Source organism: Mirounga angustirostris, unplaced genomic scaffold (assembly GCF_029215605.1).
Source record: "Mirounga angustirostris isolate CCGP_5_RB_7025 unplaced genomic scaffold, mMirAng1.0.hap1 SCAF_6, whole genome shotgun sequence".
NCBI classification, from domain to species: Eukaryota; Metazoa; Chordata; class Mammalia; order Carnivora; family Phocidae; genus Mirounga; species Mirounga angustirostris.
In genome coordinates, this window is record NW_026991714.1 from 75,419,990 (window position 1) to 75,426,383 (window position 6,394).

The following is a 6,394-nucleotide window of genomic DNA, read 5'->3' on the forward strand; positions in this document are numbered from 1 at the left end:
GCTCCAGGCTCATCTGGAAATAACCAATACAACTCTACGTAGAACCATATGCCAGTTAGGCAAAAATACTTATTGAGTACCTACATGCTAGGCTGTTTTAAGCTTTAGAAAACTATTAGGTGTTAGGAAACAGTTGCCTAAAAAATATAACAAAATCTCTGCTATCAGGGAACTTACAGACTAGTGTGGTTTTCTTTTTTTAAGATTCTATTTATTTGAGAGAGAGAAAAAAAGAGAGCGAGAGAGAGTACGAGCAGGGGGAAGAGGGAGAAGCAGGCTCCCTACTGAGAAGGAAGCCCAACATGGAGCTCAATCCCAGGTGGGATCATGACCTGAGTGAAGGCAGACATCTAACTGACTGAGCCACCCAGGCACCCCCAGACTAGGTTTTCTTAACAAGACTTTTCTATTTTGAGACGATGCACCAAGTACCTTAAAATGTTTCCTAGCCTATGACTGGTCATTTGGCTCCTGAGAGTGTATCCTAAAGAAAAAAAAAAAATACAAGAAACTCATCTCAGAAATATATAATAGTCACAAGTTGGCAACAACCTAAGTGACCAAAAATAGAGGGTTAATTAAAAAAACATTCATGCAGTGGAATATTATGCAGCCATTAAAAATAATGTCTCAAAGGATTTTTAATAGATTTTGCAAATATCTGTAATATCAAATGAAAGAGAGAAGACACAATAAAATGCAAAAAATCAGAAGCTCTTCTGCAAGTGGGGTAGTCAGTCACAGGTGATTTGACCTGTCAGAGTATCGGTGACTCTTATGAACAATGGGCATGGCAAAATCCCAGGGCAAGCTTGAATGGTGGAGCTATCCGATTTGCAGGAGTCTCTAAAGAAAGCCTCTAACACTGTGAGAGATACACAGACAACCAGGCTCCTTCACAGTCATAGGGAAGAAAGTGTGCACAGATCAGGTGTGGTTGTACCTTACCAAACCTGCATCCCTGACGAAGGCAGAGCTAGGTGAGTCTGAAGAATCTGAGAGCACCCCCATGTTAACAGCTTTCTGAAAACCAAGTATTGGGGTGACAGTAGACTTCCCTTCCCACTCCAGTTTTCTGAGTATTTTAATGTACTGAGTGGAGGGAAAGCAGAATATACCACCGCAAAATATGCCTCTTTGGCATAAGGATGATTTTATTTTTAAGAAACAGCAGACACAGAAAAAGGACCTGAGAACTGAGTAAGAACTACCCTTTTGTACCAATCACATTTATAAGGGACATCTTCATTTGCAAGGGTGCCTCCCTCTCTGTTTCAGGAAGAAGTCGAGTAATTCTCTAGAAACTCTTATCAGTGGAGAAGAAAGCCACTTCAATCTGCATAAAAACCATACCCCCGTTGATTGTGCCTTTCTGGTAACCTCCCACAGCTGGCCTTCTCTTTGCCCCCAACACCTTTTGTCTTTAGCTTAAGAGGGCATTTAAGGTGGCAACTTGGGGTATTTAGAGGAGTTACTGAGTTTTCCTGGGCATCTCCCAAGTATACAGAAGACATACATGTTATTAAACTTCTGTTTGTTTTTCTCCCGTCTATCTGCCTTTTATTACAGGGAGGTCTCATCCAAGAACCTAGAAGGGTAAAGGGAAAATTATTTTCATCCTCCACAGAGTGAGCAAGCAAGCCTTATGTCCTGGTCTATAAGATGGATTGGTGGACTAGGGGCTTTGGAATGCCTTCTCCACCTTCAATAGTCTATTGTATTGACCCTCCTGTGCCTACATTGGTTAGTTGTATGTGTCCTTGCCAAAGCACCGGAGAATGATCCCAGGGGTGACGAAGCCAGCTATCACAAAGTCCAGACTAGCAGTCAGCAGGGACCTTGAGTTAAACTAAGAAATAGACAAAACTTGTCTCCTAAGCAAAAGTCAGTAGAGAGCTCCTTCTATCTGTTCCTCCTACCTCTTCTTAGTAACTACAGCTTGATCCAGGCATCAACCACACCAAACCTGCTTCAGTGAAAACAGAATATCTGTCCACAGTGGTCAGTTATTCAACAACACATGTTGAGAATGTGCTGTGTACCAAGCACTATGCTAGGAATGGAATGAAGATGAGAAATGTCCACAGGCCATTCCCTTCCTGAGCTTATAGCCTTCAGGATGGAGGGGAAGGAGGGAGGATGATGGGCATGAATTGAATAAACAAATAAAAATGAACAGCATGAGAGCCAGAGCACAGTGAAGGGAGCCACTGGTTCTAAGAAGAAGACAGAGCTGGGCACATGAGGCCAGACTCAAGATTATGGTCTTTATTCTGTTACAAAGAAAACCACAGAACCAAAATTGAGTCACTTGTGCTAAGCCATGTCACCAAATGGGGGATTAATACCTGACCTAACTACAGTTTCAACCTTCCCCAAAAAAGTAATCTTAGAGGGTCACTCTGAAATTTCCTGGTCAGCCCCAGTGACGTAATCTGCCTACTAACACCCTTTGTATCCCAAGACTTTGCCCAAAATTATTCTTTTTCTGTTTGTTTAAGACCTCCTTGTTCTGCCTTTCAAACCTGTCCCTTTTGGGGTGACTGGGTGGCTCAGTTGGTTAAGTGACCAGATCTTGGTTTCGGCTCAGGTCATGATTTCAAGGTCGTGGGATTGAGCCCCGAGTTGGGCTCCATGCTCAGCAGAGTCTGCTTGGGATTCTCTCTCCCTATGCCTCTCCTACTTGGGTTCTCTCTATATAAAATAAAATAAAATACATCTTTAAAAACCAGTCCCTTTCCATAGCCCTTTGGAGCTCCTTTCTATTCCTAGATGGGATGTTGCCTGATTCATGAATCATCAAATAAAGCCAATTCAATCTTCAAATTTACAGGCTGAATTTCTGTTATTTAACAATTCCAAGAGTCAGAAGCTCTGGGGTCCATATAGAGCTCGGCTTCTGCCTTCTACCTTGCTTCATGACAAAGACATTGTCTTAGCAGTTGCGGTTCCAATGATCTTTTTCTCCTTTGTAAAATGAAAAGGTTTAATTAAATGAGCACTAGGTTTATTCCAGCCATGAACTTGTTCCTTTTACACGTTCTACAGTTGAATTCTGCTTAAATAACTAGAACATTATGAAGATTCCCAAGGATTTGTTGTGATCACAGAGTCATTAGCCTTTGTATATCCTTTCTTTTCTGAGCTTGACATAGTTCCCATACAAGAGTTTATACTGCAAAGCAAGTATTCATGAGCATCTCGCAAAGCCAAGTAATCAAGGATGGTGAGACTCATTGTATTACCATTTGTTTCTTTAGTATGAAATACAATACAGTCAACTGCAAGAAAAGTTTCAGCAGCACAACCAATACACTCTAATGCTTTGTATATGAAAACAGATTTGGATTGATGTTATCACCACTTCACTTACCCATTTTCTTCCATCCTTAGCCTTCTACTTTAGCAAAATGGGCTCAAATGAACAAAGAACATTCTTTAGAACTCTGTGCCCCGTGGTATCATGTTTCTGCAACTAAGATGTTTAGTCTTGCTTTGGTTCTAACTCTAGTCTAATACAATCTTCTTGCAGTTTTGAAGAGGGCTCAATTTTGTTTCCCCCTCACAGTGTATTTCCTAATTTACGTTCTAGTGTTTTATTAGCTATGAATGTCAAGAGCAGGGAGCCTGAGTATTAAATGGCAGCTCAGAAGAAAGTAATGAAACATTTTTACAAAGCCAAGTGAGCACCCATACCCATAATTATCACCTGCCTCGTTTGAAGACAGTCTTGCCATCAAATTCAACTGAATCCTTTTAGGATGTTGCAAGTAATGGAAATGTATTATATGTGGACAAGGGATTGAATTCAGTAAAATACACTAAATTTCTTTCTTCCTGCACAGTGAGCTTATTCTATCTCAAACAAGAAGTTGTGACTTGAGAGTTGACTTTGAAGCAAAACAATTTCCCTGGATCTTTCAATTTTGTCTAAGTGGTTGGTACAACTCTACTGCTTTTGTTGGAAGGGAGAGAAGGATGGTCTGCTCTGTGAAAAGAATCTGAAGTTCAAGTTCAGAAAGCAGTGACTTTTTCAGATGTCATGAAAAGTAGATATATATTAAACAGAATGAAAATATCATAAAAAGAAGCCAAAGTAATGCTACAAATATGAGAAATGGGTTTTAAATATGAGGAGATAACAGAACATTTTGGCGATTTAAGCCTAAACTTTTGTAGATTTTCCCCCTTTGATTAGTTGCAATTTTTGGTTTGATTTTTAGTTTTTAATTTAAAAAGTAGACATTTGTGGCCTTTCTAGGGGAAGATGGGGGGAAGACAGCAGGTGGCATGGTGACAGACCAACAGGTAGTGAAACCCAGCAGGCTGCCTGCAGGAAGGAACCATGGTGTGGTGTAGGGGGTGAATTCTCAAGTGCACAAGCCAGCTCCACCCCTACCTTGTCTCCCTTATGCAGCCTGTGGTAGCCTTCCGCAAGTCTCTCTGTGGTTCAGATTCTTCACCTGTGATACAGGTGTAACAGTACCTATGGCCTAGAATTTTGTGAGGGTGGAGAGTGAACCAAGTAGCGATCTGGGAGCCTTCCCCGCAAAAATAAGAGGATGACCAAGCAAAGTGAACATGGCCAAGAATGAGCCTTTCTGGTCAAATAAAAAGAATATTCCACTAATATACTGCAGGTAGATTTTTTTTTTTTTTTCTGGTTGGATACTCAGGGAGCTATTTAAAATCTTACTTCTGGGGATGAAGAAAGGGGGTAGAGAAATATACTTAGCATTCTGTACTTTTATACTTTTTTAATTGTTTTTACCACATGCATTTAAAAAAAACAAAACAGAGACTACCTAGGTATTGAGATAATCAGTCATTCTCATTTCCTTCTTTATATTTGTCTGTGCTTAAAAAAGAAAAGCACAGTTGCTGAAACTATTTTTTTAAGAAAATAATAAAGAAATTTACCTAATAACAATTTTTTAAACCATCAACAAAACAACAAGGCAACCTACTGAATGGGAGAAGATATTTGCAAATGATATACCCAATAAGGGATTAATATCCAAAATATATAAAGAATTTCTACAACTCAACCTCAAAAAAACAAATACATTGACTAAAAATGGGCAGAGGGCCTGAACAGATATTTCTTCAAAGAAGACATACAGATGGCCAACAGACACATGAAAAGATGCTCAACATCACTCTTGTAGTTGACTCTATTGAGTTTCATACTAAAGAACAAACAGTAATATAGTGATTGAGTCTCACCATTCTTGATCAGTTGCCTTTGTGAGATGCTTATGAATACTTACTTTGCAGTACAAACTCCCATATGGGGAATATATCAAGCTCCTCAAAAGAAAGGAATATAAAGGCTAATGGTTCCATGATCAGAAAGAGAAGGCCACAGTACAGTGTTTTCAAGAGAGTGGATATCCAATAACCATTATTAAACTGACTTCCTAGGCCCTACTATGTACCCCACCACCAGCTAAGAAGGAAGTCTAACATAAACTTGTGTAACTCTATGATTACTTATCTTGTTAGGTGCATAATATGTTCCAGAAGCAAAGATGAGGAAACAATGCTGTCTTTTAGAGTCAAGGAAAACCACTCAAGGTCAGTAAGTGACATTTGAGATATGTATTGAAAAATGAGGAGTTCCCAAGGAAAATGGACACGAAAGGCATTCCACACAGTGAGGGTAACATAACCAAAGGCATGGGATTAGGGCAAATGCATGATGTTATTCTGGAAAGAATATTCTGTCTGTCACACAGTAAGCTCTCCAATGAAGCCTGGACCCAAGATTTTAAAACCTTATAAATGAGATAAATCAAATTAAATGTGGTAATAGAGGGAAAACTGCCTAACACTGTGCCCTAAAGCACATGCTCAACAAATGCTGGTTTATTTCACTTTATCCTGTAGACCAGGAGTGGGCGAATTTTTCCTATAAAGGGCAAGATAAAAACTGTAGGTTTTGCAGGCCAAAAAGTTTCTGTTGCAACTAGTCAACACTGCTGTTATACCACTAAAGTGGCCATACACAATAAACAGATGATTGTGACTGGGTTCTAACAAAATTTTATTTACAGACAGTACAGGGGCTGGATTTGGCTTGCACACCGCTATCTGCTGAGCTTTGCTGTCAACCAATGTTTCCCAAACGTTGCATCAAAAAACCAACCAAACAAGAAAGCTCAGTATACGACATCACAATGATGCCCAGAAAGGAACCATTTAACTTTTAGTACTCACTGATGGAGAAAATACCTAACACATAACTCATACATGTACTCTCACTGTTCAAGAAACTTCTACATACATATGAAAAATAGTAGTACTTTACATATATATCATTTATTCAGCCTGGAGATCATTGGAGTGTGAACTTTAGGGCTTTTGCAATGATGTGCAGCTTGTCACGGTCAAG